The sequence below is a fragment of the Stegostoma tigrinum genome, chromosome 2 (genome assembly GCF_030684315.1).
Source record: "Stegostoma tigrinum isolate sSteTig4 chromosome 2, sSteTig4.hap1, whole genome shotgun sequence".
NCBI classification, from domain to species: domain Eukaryota; kingdom Metazoa; phylum Chordata; class Chondrichthyes; order Orectolobiformes; family Stegostomatidae; genus Stegostoma; species Stegostoma tigrinum.
Window position 1 is genome coordinate 51,376,219 of NC_081355.1, and position 26,606 is coordinate 51,402,824.

The 26,606-nt window shown below is 38.6% G+C and overlaps 1 long non-coding RNA gene across 3 annotated transcripts in view; it reads left to right on the plus strand.

Moving 5' to 3' along the window:
* The window catches only part of LOC125461052 (uncharacterized), an 89,498-nt gene that overhangs the window by 30,865 nt on the left and 32,027 nt on the right, over positions 1–26,606 (plus strand). The window lies entirely within an intron of this gene.

Sequence of the window (26,606 nt, forward strand, 5' to 3'; positions counted from 1 at the left end):
AGTGAAAATCAGTTTTGTCCTCAACAGTTGTCAAAATTTTCACACCAGTGAGCTGACTAGCCTGTAGTTACCAGTTTTATCCCACTCCCCTTTTGGAATAGGTAAAAAAAATTTTCATTATCTAGTCCTCTGGCACCAATTCCATCTGGAAGGAAAATGGAAGATTGTGATAATTGATTCTTCTATTTGCCCCTCAGCACCTAGGTTGCATCAAATCTGAATCTGGCACTTATTAACTTTTGAGTGATATCAGTTAAATACTTGGACTTTGGAGGTTCACACCAGCCAAGTATATTACCTGACATGAGCAAGCACTGGAATATCATAGTTTGCAAGTTTCCGTTGAAGATTTCATAGAATGCCTATCGTATGAAAGCATTCAGCCATAGCACCACCACACCAACACTCCAAAGAACATCCCACCCAGATCTACCCTATCTCTGTAACCGTACATTTCCCATGGCCAATCCACCCAACCTGCACATCTTTGGACTGTGGGGAGAATCTGGAGAATTTGCAAACTCCACACAGAGTTGCCCAAGCATAGAATTGAACCTGAGTCTCTGGTACTGTGAGGCAGCAAAGCTAACCACTGAGCCACCGTGACGCACAAACTTCAATTTAGAATTTCAACAGCAGATCAAGTATGCCTTTTGGACCAACAAAAAACTGCATATCTAGTCAGTTGCTGCTTCCAAACAAGTTAATTCTTCAAATATTTCCCCAGAGAACCTCAGTATATAAATCATGACAACATTTGGCCTTAGTTGTTAACAATATTCTTCACATTTGGAAGATTTCTGAACAGACAAACTTGCATTTCTAGCAACAAGGGTAAGTGAAATGTTGTGACAATGACCTGGCAACTGGATACAATAGAGAAGGGAGAAAGCAATAGCCTCATCCTGCAAATATCATTCAGATATTATTGCAAGAATTTTGTTTTCACAGAAAGTCCCCACACCGTTTCAGAAAGCAGATATACAAATAATTTTTATGATCCAATATCTCAAACTATTGGTTATTTTCTCAGCCAATGACTCCTTCCCACCCTGCCCATTCAGCATCATGCCTTCTGCTTTCATTTCTTTCTGTCCTTCCCAAACCATATTGGTGTTCCCCCTTTCCTCATCTTCCATCTGACCAGCTTCTGTATTCAATATTTCATCTTCTATCACTTCATCATCCTCCAGTATTATGACAGGACGTGGTTAGCACTGCTGCCTCACAGTGCCAGGGACCTGGGATCGATTCCACCCTCGGGCAACTGCCTGTGTGGAGTTTTCACATTCTCCCCATGTCTGCGTGGGTTTCCTCCAAGTGCCCTGATTTCCTACCATAGTCCAAAGATGTGCAGGTTAGGTGGATTGGCCATGCTAAATTGCCCGTAGTGTTCAGGGAGGTGTAGATCAGGTGGGTTAGAGGGAGATGGGTCTGGGTGGGATGCTCTGAGGTTCAGTGTGGATTTGTTGGGCCGAAGGAACTGTTTCCACACTGTAGAGATTCTATGATTCAGGACAGCATAGTTTCCCTTCACCTTTCAGCATTGTGAAGGGATCATTCCTTCTGTGGCACACTGATCATTTCTCTTCATGAACAGGAAATGGAATGGTTTTTATTACCACCCTCTCACAGTCCAAAGCTACATAAACATCTTCAAGCAGATAACAATGATTTGTGTGTACTTTCAATTGAATGTGCTATTTTCAGCAGGTTGGTTAGCTCAGTTGGCAGAATGGCCAGGTTGCAATGCATTGTGATGCCATCAGTGGGGGTTCAATTCTCACACCAGCTGAGATTGCCATAAAGGTTTCTCAACCTGTCCCCTCATTTGATGTGTAAAGACCCTCAGGTTAAACCACCACTGCGAAATTGCTCTACAGAACACCCCTGCTTAGTTAACAAGCTTGATTCAAAACTTCTGGTCATCAATCACATTAATTGTCAACTTCACTCCCACTCTGATCATTTTTTGTTTTTGGCCTCCTGTCACATATAAATGATGCTCAATGTTGGCTTCAGGACTAACCTGTTGATTTACATTGAATTTACAAATTTCGGATCAGAACATCTGTGCCAATTAGTTTTTCTTTCCTATTTTGTTTCTTTTTGTTGCTTTTGGATGACACCAGATTCTACAAGTCATACATTCCCCAGAAACCTTAGTTTCTTCATTTGGCCTACTACACATTTTGGCCTTATACCATCAATGCATTTGTCATTTAATTCCTACTGTCTTCACCTCCATTTACAGACTTTCCATTTTGTCCTATTCGTCCCCCTCCCCTCTCCTCATTTGCTTATGTGTATTATGTGTTCGCCTTCAACCATTTCCATTGAAAGGTATCAACTTTGCATTAACCTTCTCCCTCCAATAACGCCGCCAGGCCTATTGAGTGTTTCTAGCATTTTCTACTTTTTAATTCAGATTTGCAGCATCTCTAGTACTTGATTTGATACAGATTTTGAATGTTGCTCATGCCCTTCATACCTATGGATTATCTTTTCATGTTTACTATGAATAAAAAGAAGGGCATCAATTGCACAACTTTGTCCAGCAATGTTTATTCACATGTTGTGGGCTTTTAAAATGGTGTAAAGTGTGACCAATAATAAGTCCCTCCCCAAAGTATATAGTCACAGTAAACAACTGACAGGCTGTTTTACTGTAACTGATACCATATGTAGCATCTTGGAAGTCATATGTAAAGCCGATTTTTCACTCTGGGATGTTGCTAAAATGAACACAGATGCATCATAATTGTGCTTCTCTCAAGTATTGCTCTTATCAAGTTTGGTGCAACATTTCCAGCACACAAGATGACATTAGTAGTTAATGAGAGAGATGAAAATTAATTTGCATCTTACACATTATGAACTTTGAGAATTTCCACTAGACTTTTGGATATAATATCTTTTTATGGACAGTTTATGTAATTGCTGGAGTGACAATTGATACAGATTCATTCTTTAACCAAGACGGTCAGAGATCTTCATTGGTCTGATAGATTTCTACAGGTTGGGAGGAATTGATAGGTTATCTGATTTCTTATTCTCCTCAGTAATTTTATGTCAGAAAATGTCTGTTGTATAACTTCTTCATAGGTCTTCAAGCAAAATATATTCCATGACCATACACAGATTTACAAAAAAATCAGTGGCCAAAGTTAATCTATGAATGATTCATTGCTCATGATTTTGTACAAGTGCCCCAAGGCATTCAGTGACTATTCATTATTTATTTTGCTTCAAAATTGTAACCTAGAGTGCAGGCAATTGATAGCGATTTATTTGTTTCGTAGTAACTACAGATGGAATAAGCTCTTATGGAATCTACCCTTCATTTCATAATGAAAGCGAGTTCACAGCCTGAAATCAAAGATCTTATATCATAAGTTGTGGAACTGGGTAAAGTTCTCATGCCTCAGTACAATCTATTATGTTGTAAACTTGATCTGCCCATATATGGTAAAACAAAGGATGCAATGAGTACAAAAAAGGTTGAATTGTATTCAGCATCTAAAGAAACACTTCAGTCTATTTATAATTTTTCATTCCAGTTGAAAATAATATGTGATTAACAAAGTCAACAATGACAAACCCAAACCACAACATACCGATCAATTTGTACATTTGATATAGAAGTTTAGTGGCTGTAATAACTTGTCAACCATTTGATTAATAGACCAGAAACTGATTTGTCAAAATACTTCTTATGACCAAAGAAGTAAATTCAAAACCAATTCTTGACCATGTGGTCAACACTTTCAAAAATAAACTCAGTTTAATCTAAACAACATGGTTGCCAGCAGAACCTGTCAAATGATCTACTTTAGTGTAGATTATGTTGCCCTCTATGTTGCAGTTAACAGTCAATTCCATGTAGAGAGGAGAAGACTGGAGAGGGGGCCTAAGGCTACATTTCGTATGGGAGATGGACATTCTGAAAATATAGCTTCTCAAGCGTAACCTCAGGAATTGCAGCTGTTGTCAGCTAGATTTGGTATGTTAGCAGATCGTAAAGTATGGAAAAAGACCCACTTTAACCAGACATATCACAATGTAATATGTTAAATTTGGTTATTTCATGAAGGGCAACAATAGATTTCATAACAAGGGATTTATGGTATTCATCATGGGTCACATTCACTGTTGTTTGACCATGTTTTGAAGAAGTAAACTGAGATGTAAAGGAAACAATTCTGTATTAGATGACAGTATTTAGAGACTATTTGGCAGGGTTTACAGTGCTGATTTTCACATGAGTTGCAGATCCCCTGCCCTCTAACAGGATACTAGATTGAGTTTTCTGGCTGCATTCTGGGTACAGTGCTTATTGTTGAGTATACAGAAGGGAGATAAGAAAAGGACAGGCTGGATGCCACATATAAAGTGGGTAACTAGTCCTAGCTTATGAGGAGAAACTACCCTAACAGTAGCTGCCTGGCTGAGCAAAGCGGCAGTGCAGGAGGGTTTTCATGTTCACTGGAGAGGTACCACAAGGGACACAAAAAATATGAATGCAGCCATTTACTATCAATGCACCCAGTGACAGGGAAAATAATCACTGCACTCAATTTTCATACTACGGGCAAAAACTACAATTTTAAGAGTTGTTTGAATTTTTTTCTGCTGTGTTAAAAAATTGTTTTAGTACACAAATTTGATAATCCTAAATACCTGCTAGTGTTGAGCAGGATGGAAGGCAGTGTTGTAGTGATGATGTGTGAAGACTGCAAGAAGTTGGGCATCGAGACTCCAATTAGAAGCAATCTGAATCACTTAAAATTGAATTACATTGTGGATTCAGACAAGAAATAAGAAAGAAATAGCACCAAGATTAATAAGTCAGAGCCACTGACTATCTGATGCCAATTTGGAGAACTTGGTTCAGGAGGGACATGATCAGCAAGATCTCGGTCACCTTTGGAGACAGAAAACCCTCCAGTCATCATGGAAAATGTTGCTGGGGAGGCGAATTGAAGGAACTTTGTTCACAAGTCTGCACTGTCAAAGGAATATCAAGGTGTTGTCAATGTAGGACTCATGTCTCTCAGCTCAATTACCTTCTCATAACTGCTCACACTCCAACACTACCCTCTCCTGCTTCCTTTGACTTTGCTGCAATTACCACAATAAACTTTTCTTGACCTCTGACTCACACAGGGTACATTTTGAGATTGTATATTCATGTAAAATTGATAGCAAGTCAGGGAGAACATGTTACATTTCATACAAGTTTCATTTCCATTGACTACCCAGCTCTCTTTTCCTTACTCTGATTTTTCACTTGTTAGTTTAATTGCTACACCCTTGCTGACTCCTAGCTGATAAGAACTGTAAAGTTGATCATCTTAGCGTTATTTTTTCAATTTTCTAATTTATACCTAATATTTTATGCAGAGGTATCTTTGTATCCAAGAAGGACAGAAATGATGACTTTGTACACTTTACACTGTACTCAGGTATCCCTGTACTTGAGTACGTGACAATAAATGTAATTCTAATTCTAAACTTAATTATTTTTATTGCTGCTACTTTCCTTTATGTCAATGTATGTTCTTTACTCCTACATCACAGTAATACCCAAATGCATTGCTATGATAAGGCCAATCAAGTGTAAAAATTCAGCTTTTCGTATCATCTGTGAAGGCATCCTCCACAAATGTTATAGCACCCTACAGCTGTACTAATGAACTTTTGAATAATCACATTGATTAAGTAACTCATTAGCTGCTTAAGATGCATAATGGGGTTGTTATTGCTGTCATGAAGACAGTGCTGTCATGGTATTGTTACTGGTGTAGAAATCCAAAGGCTCCCGGCTAATTGTCTTGGGACATGGGCTCATAGGAACTTGAATTTCAATTCAATTAATAAATCTGGAATATAAAGCTGACAGTGACAACTATTCTTGATTGCTGCAAAAAACTGACTCACTGTTGGCCTTCAGAGAAGAAATTTGCCTCCTTTATTCTGATATGGCTTACATGTGACTGCAGATCCACGGCAAAGATAGTAAGCTTTGCAGTTCAAAGACAATTAGTGTTGAGTAATAAATGCTGACCTTCCCAGTAATATAAAAATTCAATTAAAAAGCAAAGAATGAAAGCACTAATGATTGGCTTGAGATTAATTTAGTTGCTATTAGTAAAGTCCCATTATCATATTCTGCTTGGGGACCCTGCAGCCTTCTGGACTCAATATTGAGTTCTACAACTTTAGGGCTTGAATTCTCCCGTGCCTTTACCCCACACCACACACCAGGCCCTGTTAATCATACAGCCTGCTATCAGACACAACCCATTGTTAGCCATTAACAGACCCCATTAATAGCTATTCACCCTCCTAGCCAGATTATTATCTACTCCTTTGTTTGTCCAACTGTTCTCTTCTCTCTTTGAGTATATTCCTACCTATCATTTACCCTTTACACGCTTCCCCCCCAAACCTATCTTCTGCATATATTCTAACATTCTCCAATCTGCCATCAGACTGAGGAAGGGTCAATTGATCCAAAATGTTAACTCTGGTTTCTCTCCACAGATGCTGCCAGACTGGCTGAGATTTATTGGGAATTTTTGTTTTTGTTTCTAATTTACAACATCTGCAGTTATTCTAATTTCCATTATCAGGAATTCCATACATCAAATTAGTTACCCTTAAGATTCCATTTGTGTCATAAGATACAAAAAATTGCTTTTCCTGTTTGTTTCGTAAACGGAAAAAAAAATAGCACCAGATAGCACAGTATGGAGCTAGAGGAACACAGCAGACCAAGCAGGATCAGAGGAGCAGGAAAATTGACTTTTCGGGTCTGGACCTGGACTACTGCCTGGCTTGCTGTGTTCCTCCAGCTCCATACTGTGTTATTTTTGACTCCAGCATGTGCAGTTCTTGCTATCTCAAAAATATAGCACCACACATTTTCTGTCTTCAAGAATTTTTAATTATCTGAGTTGACTTCATTATGTGCAAACTTCATTATGAACTTATGAAGTCAAACTGAGTTACGAGAAAGGCATAAAAGCACAGAGTTGTCTCAGTGTACCTTGGGAATGATGAATTTCTGGATGTTACAAATGATGAAATGGAGACAGTTATTTAAGTTTCAAATCTCTGCCTTCACTATGCTGCAGTTGGATCAACAAGCCTCAAGGGTGTGAGAATGCAGTTTGGCTGGGAAGAAATGGTTCTAATACTTATATCTCATTCTTATCTTTGCTCACCGTGTGTATTATCTGAAAAGAGGGAGACCCAAAAGAGCTGGATTTGAGGCTGAAATTGTGATCAGCGATAATAGGAACTGCAGATGCTGGAGAATCCAAGATAACAAAGTGTGGAGCTGGATGAACACAGCAGGCCAAGCAGCATCTTAGGAGCACAAAAGTTGACGTTTCGGGCCTAGACCCTTTCTGATGAAGGATCTAGGCCCGAAAGATCAACTTTTATGCTCCTAAGATGCTGCCTGGCCTGCTGTGTTCATCCAGCTCCACACTTGTTATCTTGGATTTGAGGCTGGTACCTTTTGCAAAGATGCATAATGGCGGCAATAATTGCAGGTAATAAATTCTCAATGCACCCAAAATCTGTGAGCTTCAAGTGTTTTCTATCAAGCTTGGCACAAGGAGCAGTTTCCTCTGTACCTAATTCTCAGCACAAGACAACATGTTTTGCACTGGGTCAAGACTATGAATACAGTAACAGTCTTCCCTTTGCAGATCTCGCACACCTTGATCTGGAGGGACAGAATAGAGGATGGAGTGATAATTTCGCCTCTAAAGTTTCTTCCAAAGTTGACCACAGTTGGTAATTATGTAAGGTGCTCTTCGTGATCCTCTCACAATAATATTTGTGATTCACCTCATGTAGCTACAGTCCTATCAAGTCTTACATCCTTTGGCATAAACGACTGTCTGAGTCTCTTTCGTGATTTCACATTTTAACATCAAAAACATGCATACTTTTGGCAGTTCCAGCAAGAAACGACTTGCACAGCCAGAATCTTTAAGTTGATTAATTAAGAAAATAGTTTAATGAGAAAGCCAATGTCTAGATAATTAGAAAATTAACCAAGAGAATCCATACCTTTCATCTCCATTTGAAGCATCATCATTTTGACTTGAAATTACACTGGTGGTAATTGTGTAGAACATGTTTCATTTGAAATTTCTCTCACTGTCATGTCAGTGAAGATGTTAAACAATTTATGTTAAATACATTAGAAAGGAGATTTTTATGTTCACTGCCTGGTGTTAAGTTGGTAGGGAATCATCCATTTTATAGAAGATGCCTGAAAATCAATGGAATTGCAATCCTCTACATGTTTTAAAGGATGGATGAATCAGTACTTCAGATTATTGCCTAGGTGTTGAGCACAAAGATTTAGCCTTAAGCATTCGTACATTATGATCCAGCAGTGTAAACCCAAGGCCATGGAAATGAAGTAGAACAGTTCAATATAGAGATTCTGCATTTTAGCTACATTGAACCAATTAATTAGAGCTCCTCCATCAGTGTTTTGGATTGCAGTAACCTGTCTGAGATCCAAATGACCAGTTGCATTCCTTTTTTTAATTAAAATTTTGTCATATCCCACCTGTGACGAAGAGGAATAAGAGGCAAGACAATTTCAGAGATGTGGTTGTATTAAATCCAGGTAAGTTTTCGGTGAGAAAATTTGACTCGGGGTATGTAACATCTATCAGTAAAATAATATAATATATAAGTTTATGAATGCATTTGTTTTGCGCATTTCTTCACTTTCCCTAAAAATATCCATCAATAATAACAGAAAACTTTAAATAAGGGTCAGTAGGACTAACAGCCCATATTTCCAGTTAAAAGGCATGTGTTAACTTTGAACTTTGAAATATTTATATTACAAGGGACATCTTTTAAAGTGAAAACAATTAAAGCCTGAAAATTGCAAACGTTTTGATCAGATAGTGGAACTTGTGGAGGAGTTTTTATCATCTAATCATTTTCTGATTTGCCCGTAATGCGCATTGGATTTGTCTGGATACGAAGAGATATATTTTTGCTGACACCAACATTTAAAAAAAATCACATAGCAGTTGGAGGATTATGTTGATGAAGGAAGAAAAGGAACAGCAGAAAACAGAGGCAAAGAGGGTGAAAGGGAAGAATGAATTGCATTTATATAGGTCTTTCATGGCAAAATGCTTTACTGCCAATTAAATACTTGTTAAATATAGTCACTGCTTTAATGTCAGTGTCAAAATAGTTAATTTAAGACTGAGATGAGGAGAAATTTCTTCTTTCAAAGGGTTGAGAGTCTTTGGAGCTCCTTGCCCCAGACAGCTGTGGAGGTGGAATCCTTGTGTATATTTAAGGCTGAGATATATTAAATCTTGATCAGTAATGGAATCGAGGGTTATGGAGAAAATGCAGGAAAGCGGCTATGAAGAATGTTGGATTTACCACAATCTTACTGAATGGTGGAGCAGGTCTGAGTGGTCAAGCATACTCCTGTTTCTTCTACTTATGGTTCTTATGGTTTCCTTTACTGGGTGGAGCAAAACTAATGGCCATTAATGTAAGATAGTCACCAAGAATCCAATAGAGAATTCAGAAGGATTTTCTTCACCTAAAGGTTACTAAGTATGGAACTTTCAAAAACAGGGAGTATTTGATGTAAGAGATAGTAAGAAATGCACATACTGGAGAATCTGAGATAACAAGGTGCAGAGCTAGATGAACGCAGCAGGCCAAGCAGCAGAGGAACAGGAAAGATGACATTTTGGGCCTAGATCCTTCTTCTGAAAAAGGGTCTAGGCCCGAAACGTCAGCTTTCCAGCTGCTCTGATGCTGTGCTTGGCCTGCTGTGTTCTTCTAGCTCTACACTAGATTAAACATGAATTAACAAATCATATCTCATTGTAATTTGTAAAATATGCTTTAAATATCTAATGCAAGCAGGATAGGCTTCAACAATGTCTCCAGTCTTTGATCTAAATTACAAAAGCCTACAAAATTCTGTAATTCCCTAATAAAGTTTCAGTTCCTTTATTCCTGCAGGAGTCATACCTTGCTGCAACTTTTCCATACTGAGATCCAAAGAAACAATGTTCACCAACAGTCATACTTTTCTAGGCCTTCACAGTGCATTTCCTGGAATCAACTTTTTTGATCTGCTTTTCCGAGTGGGCCTTTACTTGTCCACCTTATCTTCCATGCACACAGCCACTGTCCTACTCTTCTTCCGCTGAAAGCTGACTTTTAGAGTCTTGCCTACACTGAGCACTGAATGCAATTTTACCACTGAGTCTGATGTTTGTTCTCCTCCACCAGCTTGCATTTTTCTTGCTACCTACACCGCAAATTGAATATTCATAAGCCTGATGTCACACTCAGAAATTCCAATGAACAGTGGATGCTGGAAATCAGAAAGAAAAATAGAAATTGCTCATTAGGTCTGGCAGCATCTATGGAGTGTAGGCAAAGTCAATATGAAGAAGAGTCACTGGACCCGAAACATTAACTATACACTCACTAAACAGATGTTGCCAGATCTGGTGAGTGTTTCTAGCAATTTCTGTTTTTGTTTCTTCTAGAAAGTTGGACTCTTTCTGTTTCATTTAGGAACTGTCTCGGGAAAGATATGTTTCTAAACTACAGTTTTTGTGCACAATTGCTTACCTACTGTAGATTGGTAAAGATGCATTTAAGGAATAACTGCATATGCATTTGAGGGAGAGGGTAATGGAAGATTAGTCCATTTAGATGAGAAATGTTGAGAGCTGGCTTAACTGAAGCATAAACAGACATTGATCATTTGGGGTGAATGGTCTGTTTCTGTGCCATATGTCTTGTGTAATCCTCAATAAAACAAACTAATGAAATAATAAAATGTTCTTGATTTTCCACTTATTATTGTCTTGCTGAAAAAAAACACATTTTCCCTGAAGTAAAAACAGCAAATGGTGGAAGTGCTCAGTTACTCTTTGAAGAAAAAATAAAGTTGATGTTTGTATCAGTGACCCTTTCTTAGAAAGCTTAAAAATGTAAATGTTTTAAATAAGTAAAAGGAAAGAGTGTGGAAAGAGAATATAAACCAAAAAAAATCATTTGAGTGTAAAATAGGAGTTATTCTGTGACAAAAGTGTGGGTGGTGTAGGGCCAGAGAATAGAGTATTGAGACAAGGCAAAACACAAGTGAAGAACTAAATGTATCTAAAGTAGGTGTGAGTGGCAGAATAACGAATGGCTGATATCTGAAACCAAAACAATGTGAAAACAACACTAAATTTAAGACTTGCAAATGTGAAAAAAAGAAAATTGAGTCAAAGATTATAGTTTGAAACTGTTGCAGTTAATTAAGTCCCAGTTAATGCCCATTAAAAAAAAGTTAAAAATCCTTCTCTGTACCACTGTTATCCAAACAGCCGACATGGAATGCAAAATATGGGGATCAAAACAATTAAGACCATACCAACTGAGTCACATCTGTACCGTTGATGCCAAATTTGCAATCCCCTTGCCACTGTCTCCATCCCATGAACCCCCACTCCTGGATAGTGTATGGGGAACATTCATTGCCTCCTTTTTGCACTATTATTCATCACGGTTAGAGATCTTTGATAGCTCAACAGTTCAAGGTCCCCATTAGCTTCCTTGAATACAGCCCAGCGTTGACTCTAGAAGGCTGTTCCTCAAGTTTACGTTGAGCTTCTTTGGAAAACTGCAGGAGGTAGGCTGTGAGAAGCAGGCAGAAAATTAAGATGACTTGCAACGAGAAGCTCATGATCAGATCTGTGAATTAAATGGGAGTTTTCCACAAAGTGTTCATCCATGGTCTTCTAACTTGAGAGAAGGTCACATTGTGAGCAATTATGCAGTACTGTTAACTGAACAAAACACAAGTGAGTTACTGTTTCACCTGGGAGAAGGGCCTTGGGCCTTGGACATTGTGGTGAGGAATGAAATGACCAATGACACAATGGAGAGCCTGATCGATTAGGGTGAAGGGAAATCATTGATTGAGGAGAAAGGGAGGAACGTCCGAGGAACCATAATGGAAGGTCAAATCATCACCACAGATGAAAGTGATATTGAGAAACAAGTGAGAGAGCTTAACTTTTGGCCCTCTGCCAACTTGGATCCATCCTCCCAGCTCCTTACAGTGACAGGTGCCTGCCAGGCAAGCCAACTAGTGCAGCCTAACTTTATACATATACCCATCAATATTCTTCTGTATGACATAGTGTTGAGATTCTCGTCTGAATCCTTTAGAGAAGTAATCAGCTGCCACTCCACCGTTTGGTGAGCTAGGAAACGAATTACCCTTTGGTCTCATGCCCATTTATAAAACCAGATGCTGACTCCAACTCTAAAGTAGCCAAGGAGGTATATGAAGTGTCAATGCACTGGAGTGGCGAATGGTATGCAAGATTACATGACGGACCCACTTCATTCAAATTGTGCTGCTGCTGCTTCCTCTCTTCCTATCTGTAGCTGGATATGTGGTTATTCTCGGATGTTGAAAACACTTAAAAAAAAAGGAGATTCCAAGATAATAAAATGTGAGGCTGGATGAACACAGCAGGCCAAGCAGCATCTCAGGAGCACAAAAGCTGACGTTTCGGGCCTGGACCCTTCATCAGCTCTCTGATGAAGGGTCCAGGCCCGAAACGTCAGCTTTTGTGCTCCTGAGATGCTGCTTGGCCTGCTGTGTTCATCCAGCCTCACATTTTATTATCTTGGAATCTCCAGCATCTGCAGTTCCCATTATCTCTAAAAAAAAAGGAGGTTGGGTGACAGAAGGAGAGTGGTGTGGGGAGCAAGATGTCTACAGACACATGATTAGCTACATGTCAGATAATAGAATGAGGGTGAGCTGGCAGTTGAGAAGGGACATTAGGATGAAATGTGTTGACCCCCTGAATATTGTCAATCCCTTTCCTGGCTATTTAACATTTGGTTTTGAAATAACATTGACTAGAATGGGAAAGTAGGCCTGGTGTAGGCAATAGTTTATTTTTAATGCTATAAACTCAATGGACTGAAGGGCCGATATGATTCTATGAATTTACAAGAGTACATTTAATCTTTGTGATGCCCTCCTTGATTTGAACAAACTTAGTTCATTGTGGTTCTGAACATTCAACATCCAAAAACTCAGCTCTCCAATTTTAGTCCATCAAATTTTAACAATGCCGATTTGATTGTTGTAACTTGAACTTTCGTCCCTAACTCCTTGTCATCTTCAAACGTGTAAATCTACCCTGCTCTTTCTCCTTTGTACATGTTCAGTATGTTGTAAACAAGGGTCTCAGTCTCCTATTCAAACTTGTTTTCTGAAGAACTTGGACCAGAGAAGTTATTTTATTTCTCTTTTCCATGCATTTTTCAGCTTTTGAGGGCTCAGTTTAGTGTCACGTTTCACGTCCATCTTCTGCTTCATATGATTATCCAGAATAAAGGATAAAGTATTTGGCAGACAGAAGAACAGACTGTGAGGTCTGTTGAAATTAATGATTAAATGCATTTTCCAATATATGATAGAGTTAGTCATAAGTTTAACAACTCTTCAACAAATAGTTTGAATTCTAATTGTGTATGGACATTCTATTTTAATTATTAAGGACTTTACTGCATTTCAAGTCTGTGTTTAAACAGATTGTAAAGAAATGATGCTACCGTTAAACATGTAAAGACAATGATGGAGAAGATAAAACTAGGTGACAGAACAAGCATAGGATAGGCCACTCTCTGGTAGCAGCATTAGTGCTGTCTAGAGCACTCAGAAATGAATTGGACTGGCAGAATGAAATGCAGCAAAAAAATTAACTCGTTAGTAATTTTTTTGACCATTATTTGCAAAGAATGTTATGTGGTTTCTGGATAAAACACCACGAAAATCACAATAAGGTCTGAGTGTCCCCTGTATGTTAGTCCATGTAACATATGTCATAAAGTTTGGATCCTTGTTGAGACAGATTTCTCCTTGATAACCACTGGGATAAGATGGCCACCCACCTCTTCTGGTCTCAGATTCCACTCTGCGAAAGTGAATTGAGACTGATGTGGTAATGTGTTGATAGCCGGGAGTAAAGTTAATATATTAGACACCCCCATTTCTGCCACTAGGGCAGGTATATGCATTAATGTACTGTTAAGTGTTGTCACAAATAGAACAAACCTTATATGATAATCAGTGCTTCAAAAAGTGGTATCTTTGATTTGTCACACAATATGGAATTTGGCAAAGTACTCGGTCACCTGTTTGTAATAGTGTCCTTGGACATGAAAAAGATCAGTTGCACTCTTGCACCACATCTCAAATGGAGTTTTCTATGAAATGAAAGGTTCTACCCATAACTATATTTGGTGGAATTAAAATACTTCATGTAGCTTAATCAGTTGATTGATGTCTTTGTTTATGCTAGACCAGTAGATGGATCTCATCGATTTGTTTTCTGCGCCCAGGTGATTTAGATATCGTAGTCCACCATGTTTTGATGCACATCTTTGGAATTAGCATTTGGTTTTTGTTAAACATTCCTGGAGTTTACAAAATTAATCCAGATTAATGGCAAGAACCATTCTTGCTCAGGGACCTATTGCTTGCAATTAGGATCAGTCACTAATGATGATCTTTTTTGAGTTGTAGCTGCAGCTGGACATTAACAGACTCACTGAATCTTCTCTGCTTTGCTGTGACTGAAGTGTATGAGAAAACGTTTAGAAGAGTGAGAGGTGATCTCATTGAAATGCATAGGATCTTAAGAGGCAAATACTGAGAGGATGTTTCTCCAATGGGAGAGTCTAGGACTAAAGGACATAGCCTCAGAATAAAGAAGTACCAATTTATGACTGAGATGGGGAGAGATTGATTCTCCCAGGCATATCATTTCCAATAGTTTGTCATCTGGATGAACAATGATATGCTTGCCAAATAGGGAAATGTGCATCATTCCAAAAACTGGTTCAAGCACGGTCGCTCAGTGGTTAGCACTGCTGCCTCACAGCATCAGGGACCCAGATTTGATTCCATCCTTGGATGACTGTCTGTGTGGAGTTTGCACTTTCTCCCAGTGTCTGCAGGGGTGTCCTCCCACTGTCCAAAGACATACAGGCTAGGTGGATTGGTCATGCTAAGTTACCCCTGGTGTTCAGGGATATGTAGATTAGGTGGGTTATAGGGAAATAGATCTGGGTGGGATGCTTTATGGGTCAGTGTGAACTTGTTGGGCTGAAGGGCCTGTTTCCACACTATAGGGATTCCATGAAATTCTTTTACAGTGGTCAAGTAGTTGAGTTGTTGAAAGGACCTTAAGACTAGTGTAGTTGTAATAAGATGCCCTTACTTCCAAGATAAAGGATTCATAATATTGAAGTATGCTTACTAGATGATGAAGCATTTTTGAAAGATTGGATAAAATGCTGGTGATCTTCTTGCCTCATATATGGTACTTGTTCGCAGAGAAGATCTCAAAGAAGAGAAACTTTGATTGAAAATATCAGAATGTATGGGGATAAAATGTTGAAGAAACCAAGATACATTTGTAAGTTATTACTGTCTTATGGCATAGGCATCTTCTATAAGCCTTCTGTTTTGGTAGGATCAAATCAAATACTGATGACAAGTAGATTAATCTGAAAGAATGGATTTGGTTCATGGTGATTTGACATTTTTTACCTTTGAAAATAAGACCATGTTTCCTTACCTCTGTCATGAGTTAATGGACATTTGTGTCACTCTCACGTTTAGTTCTTCAAAGGACTGCAATGTCATCAGTGATTCAGAGACAACGGATCAGGATCATATTATTTAGAATTTATGTTGCTGAAATCTGTCCTTGTGTTTGATAACACAAATGGCATTCTGAGGAAGCAGTATGTAGCAAAAGATATCCTAAAAGTTGTCACTTCTTGTGACTTTGGGGAAAGATACATGGACCAAAATCAATCCTTGGAATGAAGCTTGGAAAAATTATTTGGTACCTTGGAACTTGGGATTAAGCTCTTCTAAGGTAGGAATCACGTGTGGGCATCTCTTCAGAACAATGTTCATTTGCTTTGGGTTTAAAGACATTTTACAGACCAGTTCAAGTCAAACCCTGCAATTTGCAATGTGCAAATAAGTTTGAGTCAAAATGAAAGGTAAAAACTTTGCAATTCTGAATTTGGTCATTATTTATTTTGAGAGCTTTAAATGTTCTTAAGACAGACCTCAAAAGCTATAGCTTATGCTTAAAGCCAGTACTACTACTTGCACACTAACATAGTGATCTGGACTATCTCGGGCTCTAGTTTACACAAACGTTGTCCGTGAGGTTTCTTGCTCCTTATGGCTAAGTGATGTTCTTCATTTTCTAACGTCCTTTAACACTTTTATATCTGTACATAGCAGATTATCAAATACAGTTCTCCAATGCAGTCTGAGACCTTGCCCTCTTCAATCTGGACCAATGTCCTTGCTTTCACCGATGTTTAAGTCACGTGATCAATTACATGGTCATGATATGATTCTTGTTATACCAGATTACAAATGGAATTAAAACTTCAAAAATTTCTTCCTTTTAAGTCCATACTTTGCCTCGTCCAACAGCTTTCTAGAACCTTGTTCTTTGAAATAACTTTTACAGATAGGGTTTACTTACTTTACTGAGATTGAAGCTGCCTATATAAGAAACATAAAAATATTCTGTGGTATTCACCTACTTAGTTGTATAGTTTTTTGTGAAAATAGAATAACAACTTAGAATTAGCACTACAGAAGTTTCAAAATATGGATCATTCTGCAAAGATAATGAAAATCGGATCTGCAATTTAAGCATCAGTGTGAAAAAGTATTTTTACATGTAAATTTGAATAGATTAGGCAGTATTTAATAACACTGGAATTCCAAGAATTAATGCACCACTTGGTGTTGCCCTTTACTTAAGGTATTGAATAACTATAATCCATCCCAGTAAATATATGGTTCTTACAAATTCTTAAAGTTAAGCAGAAGCCAAAGAAAAGTGAATTATTGGTATAACGCACACAGGAATTTGTCAGAGTACAGTGGAAACTTATAGTTGACACAAAATGAGTAACATTACAGACATGCAGTTGAATCGGATATCCTGATAAATGCATGAGTGGTTGCCAAGAAACATTTTGACATGGATGAGAATTGTGTGTGGAACAGGAGCTCCCAAGCCTCTTCAAAAATAAACTGAGCAGTCTGTAACATTTCTACTCCAGACTAGTTAATTATTCAGTTGAATGTACCTTCCTTTTTCACAAAATATCATGGATTAGGAGTTGTGTTTGGGCATGAAATCCACTAACTGCAATCTATTTTGCCCATACAAATCATGTAAAAAACTCACAAATTTGGTGCCTCTGTCTGACCTGTGCGGGCAAAATAGATTGCATTTATAGGTAGCCAGCAGCATTAAGATGATGACAGCAATACGGGACTTACTAGATGTTGTCTTCGTACAGATCACACAAATTTGGTGCATCTACCTGAACTGTACAATGACAACATCTAGTAAGTACTGCACTGCTGTCATCTGCTTAATGCTGTGGCTGCCTCTACACTTAGCAGGGGAGTTCACTAGTTCCTTAGAAACTACATGGTGCAGCCAACCTGTTTTGAATGAAGGTAGACTGCCTGTGTTAAAGTGAAACTGCATTGAAGAATATTGCTGCAATTTTAATAGTGTCAAAGTGATGCCAGTTCACTACGAGGGTTTTAGAGTAACAGGCATGAGAGTGATGGCATAAATGACAGGAGGAGAAATGCTGTGGTTATGTAAGTGACAGGAAGTCCTTGAGGACCGCCCCAAGATAAAAGGAAGCACGTAGTCAGTGCAGGTCAACTTCCAGGATCTGCATGCAGCAACCATAATTATGTTGATTTAAAGCTTTCATGCTCAAACAGGGGACATAAGCCATTTCCTTGTTACAGAGAGCAGCCAGCACGTGCGTGGGAAGTGGTGATACAACAGGGTACCTTTCCAGTGCAGATATATGCAACCAAATCTCTAACCCTCAGAGACAAGAGAAGATAGGGGTAGAAGTAAAATGGCTTCTGAGTTAAATATAACTTTAGTATTCATAGTGAGAGCTCACAATGTTGAAATGAAACAGATGTAAGGAATTATCTGCCCAATATTGAAAAATTGCATCCCCATCCAAGAACATTAGCATCCAATTTGTGCCAGCTTCCAGGAGACCTCATGGTACATCCCCAATTCAGTTGCTTCTGCACCTTCAATGCTGCAATGACTGTAATGGCTACGATGGAGGGAAAGTTGTTGATGAAGCTGTTGAAGATGGTTCTGTCTAGGATACAGCAAGACTGAAGTGATATGAGCTTGGTACCTCTCACTGAGGGGGCAAGGTGCACAAGGACAATGAATAACAATAATACAATGAACATCCAGGTGGGCTCGGAGTGAGCGAGCACTACGACAGTGCAAAATGCCCAGAGCTGCAGCCCACGAGCTGGGTACAAGTCACTGAGTGACACTGGATCCCTACAGAGCAGATAGAGGCCATTCAGCCTACCGACTCTGCACCAACCCTCCAAAGAGCATCCAACCCAGACCCAGACCCCACCCTACTCCGTAACCTGAACTGACATAGACTACACATCACTGAACCCTGTGGGGCAATTTAGCATGGCCAATCCACCTAAAATGAACATCTTTGGACTTTGGGAGGAAACCAGAGCATCTGGCAGAAACCCATGCAGTCATGGGGAGAATGTGCAAACTCCATGTAGCCAGTCATCCAAGGCTGGAATAGAACCCAGGTCCCTGTCTCGGTGAGGCAGCAGTGTTAACTACTGAGCCACTGTGCTGCCCTTGCACAGATCAGTGTCCTTGCTGCAGCCTTACAAGGATAGTTGTTTTGCAGCTTAAGGTGCAGCAATGAAGTGCAAAAGTCTCCTGTATCAGAGATGTGCCTTGAAGATTCTTTGATGCTGGTACATAATAGATTTTGTGTGAGAGAGAGATGGAATGGGCCTTTGAAGTTGGTGCCTGGTGTTCGATAATGGAGCATGCACATGATCAGCTGAAGTTGCCAAATGCTCATTCTGATTGTGTGTCAAGATTTGTCAGCATCTGTTTGGTACGATAGCAACAATCACTTTTAATTCACAAAGTGCAACTAACAGTGAGAAAGTCACCATAACACCTGTCAAAAGCAGAAAGAGCATAAGCCTCGATGGACCTTTTGGGCAATTCTTACTGCTACAAAATTTGACCCAAAGTGTCAAACTCTATACTGACCAATAAATTTTAAACAGAGATTTAGTTTCCCTATAACTGACTTAAAGGATTCGTACAAGAGTTCAGTATTTATGATATTTACCTTTTAAAGCAAACTAAGATCAACTTTGAGTGAAAATCACATAGTCAGTAATAATACTTTACATTAGAGAACAAGCATTCCTTGTCAGTTTCTTAAACTATCTGATATCCCTATCCCTCAATGTCCATGATTTCTGAGTCAGTAATGTAAGAGTCTAGTTGCTTTTTTTTAATGGTCAGCTGTTAAATCTGACACTTTGGTTTCAATTAAAGTTGATACATGCCTTCTGTCACCACAGCAACTATGTGACTTTGGTTTATTGCCAGACAGAACTAGCAGATCAAGATTGTCCAGCATATAGCCTGCAGGGCAGTCTCTGGTTGCATTTCTCCTAAATGCTGTTCAAAATATGCATAACCAGAGGTGACAAAGTCTGTAAGAAGCTGCTTCTCCAATCATAGACTGCTTTCAGCCATTGGTAGGCTTATTAGTGATCAGTAAACAGAACTGAAACAATCTATAATCAGAGGAGCATCGAGTAAGAAGGGAGTTGAAATGCTCACACTGAAGCTTGAAGGACTGAGCAACAGCAGGCATTCTGTCAGAGACAAGAGAGGCTATCTGCTGCAATTCAGGCTGGTGATGAAGAGGCTGCAAGGACAACACTATCTGCATCGGCAATAGGCTGGCACATGGAAAGTCAGGCATTTGATATCATATGACCTCTATGATTTTCTATGTAAGTAGGGAATAATGGCTTAGTCATCAGCCACTGAAAACCTCATCCAAATTCAAACCTATCCTCTACGATGCACCTTCCAGCAAAGATCACAGAGCAGTGATCAAGCACAGATTTTTTTTTCTTTCATTTCAATAAGTGAAGAGTTGTAAGGTCATTTTCAGACTTGTTTCCAGACCCACCAAGGTCATCCAGTCAGTACATGAATATGGAATCATTGAGGTCAATATGAGTCTACACCACATGTTGCAGTACCTTTAGCTTTGAGCCTTCAGGAATATTTTTCTGCACTGTCTTGGGAATATATGCATGATGTGGAATATTGCATTATTTTGGTAAAATGAATGTTTCCATTGCAAAAAATACAATGCAGGATCACAGTATATGCAAAGTTTTACTGATGTTGGCTTGAAAAAAAACACATAGGCAATATTTGGATTTTTGTTCCTTTTTATTGCACTTAGTATTTGAATTTCGTCCAAACTTGGTTTGATACGTGTGTTGATGCACATCAAAAACCGAACGTGGGGTGAAAACTAATGGCTATTATTGTGACAAGGATCGATGAGAAGACATTTTCATTATTAACAGAGAACTGTTTCAGCACATTTAGATATTTTCTAATCAACGTGTCCAAAGATGTCATTAGAAATGTCCAGAGCAAGTGGGACTTGAACGCAGATCTTTTAACCCAGAGATAGGGACACTACCACTGTGTCTTAACAGCCCTTTCAATAAATACAAACTATGATATTATGACAATTAATATATTCATTTTTCCTAATCAACACCCAGAAATGCTAACTTAAAATAATTTGAGATTAGGGAAGAATTTCCTGAGTCAGGTAAGCACATGAATAGGAAAGGTTTGGAGGGATATGGGCCAGGATCAGGCTGGTGGGACTAGTTTAGTTTGAGATTATGTTGGGCATGGACTCGTTGAACCAAAGGGTCTGTTTCCGTGCTGTATTACTCTGCGACTTGTGACTGCGACTGTGCTTTGAGGAGATGTTGATCTGATCTGTTCCAAGAATATATTCTGAGCTGCGCATGCATAGGAACATGAAAGGTGATTCAGATGCATAATGGACAATTGTTTTATCATTAAAATAAAACAAAGAACTGCAGATGCTGAAAATCTGAAACAAGAACAGAAATTGATGGTGAAACTCAGCATCTTTGGACAGAACACAGAGTTAATATTTCAAGTCTGGTGACTCTTCATTAAAATTTGTGCAGTTTTACCAGCAATTTCTGTAATTCTTTTAGTAGTGCTGATTTTGGAATACATATCCCAATGATGTACTAAGTAACTTGCTAGATACTTCACTAGATTAGTGTTCAATATAATGAATAGAAAGGAGGCTAATTAATTAGTCTTCACATTTTAAATTTTAAGTTTAAATTGAAAACGCTTTACTTTTTTTTGTTTTGACAGTAGCGATATTTTATCTTTGCAAAACTTTCTCACCAACCCAGTGAGTGAAAATAATGCAGAAGTGTTCCTCCACAAAAGTGGACATGTACTGCAAGTTACATTCAATTAACTGAGTCAGTTTAAAGCATAGCTTTCTTATTTCCATTTATAAAGTAAGCGATGGTGGCCCAAAAAACATCTGTTGTCTTTTTTATAAGCTGATGTTTGATTAACAATAAAGGAAATCTCAATCTTCAGCAGAAATTACGTAGCTAGCATGGTATGAATGTGTTATATAATATACATGTAAAGGCAAGTTTCTCAGCTCCCTTTTCCTGAGGGAGCCTTGCAGTTCAACAAAGAAAACCTCTCAGAAATTTGGGCACGTGCTGAGAACTATTTTCTCAGCCATTATTTCAGTGGTCAGAAAAAAAATCTGCAGTGTGTGTCTGAATTTTAGATGTACAATTCTCAGTGGATAAGTATTTGTGAGACTACCCCAACATTGACTCACAGGTCACAGCTCAAGCCAGTGTAAGTGTGCTGACTCTCAGGAATTTTAGGGCACAGTCAGTTCTATGTTTTGTGCAGCTACAACAAAGCCTTTATATCCTTAACCCAGCTTAGCCCATGAAGTACATCCTTACCATCACCACCAGGGATGCTCTTGTCAAGTCAGTGGCTAACTATACGCCATACATCACAAACTTAAAGGCCAACAAAAACCTCCCTGTCTCTTTAATATGACAACTGAAGCAGACTTTAAAAAGGATTTTGCTAGTTGGTTAAATTGCTGTTGGTAGATGAAGGGATGTAGTACTTCCCAAGAGACTCTGTTTTCCAGCTTTCTTCTCACAAGTCTACATTTTTAGCTTCTGCCTCCTATGACCCTCTGTCTTTCTTTTCTGTGTTTCCCATGAGTTCCTGTGTCTGACTTGCAGCTCAACCTTCTATGCATGCATATTTTACTCTCAATAAGCCTGAAGGTTTGTTCCCACATATATGATGTGTGTCATGCCTGCACGAAATTTACCTCCAGTGTTCAAACTGCTTCCCTTTAACTATATAGTTGCTGCAGTCATTTGAATCATGGTAAATTTCTATCTTTTTCAAATATCTGATATTTTTCCTCTATGTTGTGCAAAGACATAACATAATGTGTGACTTTAATGTCACAGAGGAAACAGTCTTATATTGGTGCTCAGGTTTAAAGAAAACAGTGCCTAAATGATGCAGCTTACTTTTTTAATATCCGCCGGTGGTGGGCAGCCAAACGGGCGACCTTAGGTACCTATTGGGTTACTCTTCACATGCCGTCTGGAGTTTTCCAGATGGAAATCCAATCCCTGGTTGAGGGTATAGCCTGCCAGGTGGATGGAGATGGCCTTCTAGTGGCAGACCAGGAAGGCCAGTGATGTTGCATTTAACTTGCATCAACTTCACAGCTATCTCTGTTAAAGGGTCACAGACATAGCAGCTGCAGCCAAATGATAGTTTTCAATCTTCTGCAGTCTTTCAAAGTCATGTAGCCATCTTCTTCCCCTACTTACATCATTATTGTCCATCTCTCCCAATGAGGTGGTGGGCAGCACAGAGACTTAGACATTCAATTGCATTTCCTGGTTCAATAGCACATTCACCATTATTATTTTATTGGGCATTTAATTAGCAGTTGCCTCAAAAATCTCCATTGGATTCCAGCTACTGGAATTTAATGGATTCCCAAACCCATAATTTCATTCTGGCAGCTGGATTGGGTCCAAATCAAAAGACATGAGAGCAGAAATAGGTTATTCAGTCCATCAAGTCTGCTCCGTCATTCAATGTGATCACATTTGGTTTGATAATCCTCAACACCACTTTCCTTCCCTTTCGCCATAACCCACAATTCTTAGACTGATTAAAAATCTGACTGTTTCAACCTTGAATATATTTAATAATCCAGCATCTACAACACTGTGGTAAAGAATTCCACTGATTCAGTAAACTCAGAAGAAATTCTCCCTTATCACTGTCTTAACTGGATGACCTCCCCCATAAGGGGAAACACATTTCAGCATTCACCCTTTCAAGTTCCCTAATAATCTGGGTACGGTTCAATAAAAGGGTATCAATTTAAGATGGACATAAGGCGGAATTTCTTCTCTCAGAGGACTGAGAGTCTTTGGAATTCCTTGCCACAGAGAGATGTCAAGGCAGAGTCCTTGAGCTTATTTAAGGCTGAGATAGTTAGATTCTTGATCAGTAGGGGAATCAAGGGGAAAGGACTAGAAAGTGGATGTAAGGAGTGTCAGATAATCTGCGAATGATAGAGAATCTCGAGGGACCAAACAGCCTACTCCTGTTCCTATTTCTTATGGTCCTATAAGTTGCCTTTCATTCTTCATCACTCCAGTGATTACAGATTCAACTTCTTCAACCTATTCTCATAAAATAACTTCCATACCCAGAATCAGCTTAGTGAACCTTCTCTGGATTCCTTCTCATAACAATTTATTTTTCCTTAGATAAGGGAGTCCAAAATTATCCTCCGTATCCCAGAGGATATTCAACTAGTGGCTTGTGTACTTTCAGCAGTACCCCCTTAAATTTTATAGTTCATTCCCTTTAAAATAAAGGCTAACATTCAATTTGCCTTTCCTATTACCTGTTGAACAAGTGTGATAGCTTTTTGTGATTCATATTCAAGAACCTTCATTTACCTCTGTGCTGCAACTTCCTGTAGTCTTTCTCCATTTAAGTAACATCAACTTCTTTATTCTTCCTGCCAAAGTGCATAACCTCACATTTTCCAACATTATATTCCATCTGAGATAACAAGATGTAGAGCTGGATGAACACAACAGGCCAAGCAGCATTAGAGGATCAGGAAAGCTGACGTTTTGGGCCTAGACCCTTCTTCAAAAAATTTTCTGAAGAAGGGTCTAGGCCTGAAATGTCAGCTTTCCTACCCCTTTAATGCTGCTTGGCCTGTTGTGTTCATCCAGCTCTGCACCTTTTTAATCTCAGATTCTCCAGCATGTGCAGTTCCTACTATCTCTGAAACCATTGTATTTCCATCTACCAGGTTTCCGCCCGCTTTTATTAACCTATCCATATGCCTCAGTCGACTCTGTCATCCTTTCCACTGGTATTTCCAACTATTTTTGTGTCATCCACAAATCTAGATAAAGCATGTTCACATTTCCATCCACAGTGTTAATATATTATAAATAACTGAGCACCCAGGAGAGATCCCTGTGGCATTCTACAAGTTACACATTGCCAACCTGAAAATGTGCCCCCATTCCAATTCTGAATTCTTTTAGCTAGCTAATCCTCTATCCATGCTAATATACTGACTTCAATAAAAGCTGTGATCATATTAAGTAGTGTAGTATGTAGTTTCTTATCAAACACCTTTTGGAAATTCAAATATGCTATATCCATTGCCTTCCCTTTAGCAATCTTGCTGTAACCTTCTCAGAATTCTGATCCATTTGTAGTTATGATTTCCCCTTCATGGAATCTTACCGACTCTGCTCAATTATATTGCATATTTCTAAATGCTTTGCTATTACAAACTCTTCACATTTTCTGGATAACAGATATTAAGCTAAACGGCTTCTAGTTACTGTGTTTGCTTTTTTTTGTCTCCTTCCCTTCCTAAATATAGGTGTTACATTTGTACTTTTTCAAATCCTCTGGCTCTTTTTCATAATTATTCTTGGATGATTGGTAACAATGTATTCATTATCTGTGTTGCTACTTCTTTTACTAACCTAGGGTACATCTTTTCAAGCCAGAGGGTTATCATTCTTTAGCCAATTAGTTTCCATAGCACCTTTTCTCTTATAATAATTGTTGCATTTGTTTTGTTTCTTCCTTTTGCCCCTTCATTGTTTACAGCTTTTAGAATGCTACAAGTGTCTTTGACCATGATCATTAATGCAAAGTATTTATTCAACCCATCTGTCATTTACTGGTTCTCAATTAATCTTTTCGCAGTGTTATTCTCTCTGAAAAGAAGCTCTTGCTGCCTATCTTGACATATGTTGCAAGGTTTACCCTCAAAGTTTACCTTCTTCCTTTTCCTTTTGTTTTTCTTTTAGCTTTCTCAATCCACTGATCACTAATCTTTTATATATTGTAAGTATTTTTTGTTCTGTCAATTTGATGCGATCCTTAATTTCCCTAGTTTACTCTGGTTGGCTTATCCTCTGTCTACAATCCTTATTTCTCACTGGAATATGTCTTTGTTGCGAATCATGATCTATTTTCTTAATTGTCTGTGATTGTTCCTCAATTGCCTTTGTTGTTGAATTGCTTTCCCAGTCCACGCCATCCAATCCTGCCCCTTATTTCTTTGTACTTATCTTTATTTTAATTTAATTTATAAGTTGTTTCAGGCCCATGTGTTTCCCTTTCAACATGAATGCCAAATTCTATCATATTATGGTTACATTTTCCTCGAGGATATGTTAATCAGAGATCATTTATTAAACCTGCCTCATTGCACAGCACCGGATCTGGAATAGCCTGATCCATGGTTAGATCCCCAACATGTTGTTTTAAGAAATTGTCCTAAATACACATCATGAATTCTTCCTCATCACTACATCTGAATGTCTGACTGAGTGAAAATGCAATTCTACTTGTCTTGGATCTGAATTGTTTGCTCTGGAATTGTGGAATGACAATGATAATGATAGTAGTAATAATAATAATAATACTAATAATAATAATAATAATAACAACAACAATAATAACAACTTGCATTTGTAACGTTTCTTCCACATACATAAACTAAATTCTCAGGGTCAACTTAGAAAAGAACAACAAGTAAGCGATTAGAATCTTAGCGAAAAAGGTAAGTGAAAAGGTGAAAAACTAAGATAACTGTGTAAGGTTAAGTAGGGCGCTCAAATGTAGAAGTGCAGTGCCTGAAGGGTTAGGGGGGTTTTCCAGAAAGTGCAAATATGGAGCTTCTCACTTGGCCACTGAAGGACTAGTGCGAGTTCCATGTTGTTTCTATTTGGAAAGGTCTGATGGAATTAAGTGTGCAGCAAGGAATTAGCTGGCCAGTGTTGGAACACAGGAATAAAACTCCCACCTATTGCAAAATTCCAGCTAAACAAGGCCATTGTAAAGTGGGTTGGTGTCACTAGGCCCCTCCTTGATGCCAGGTTT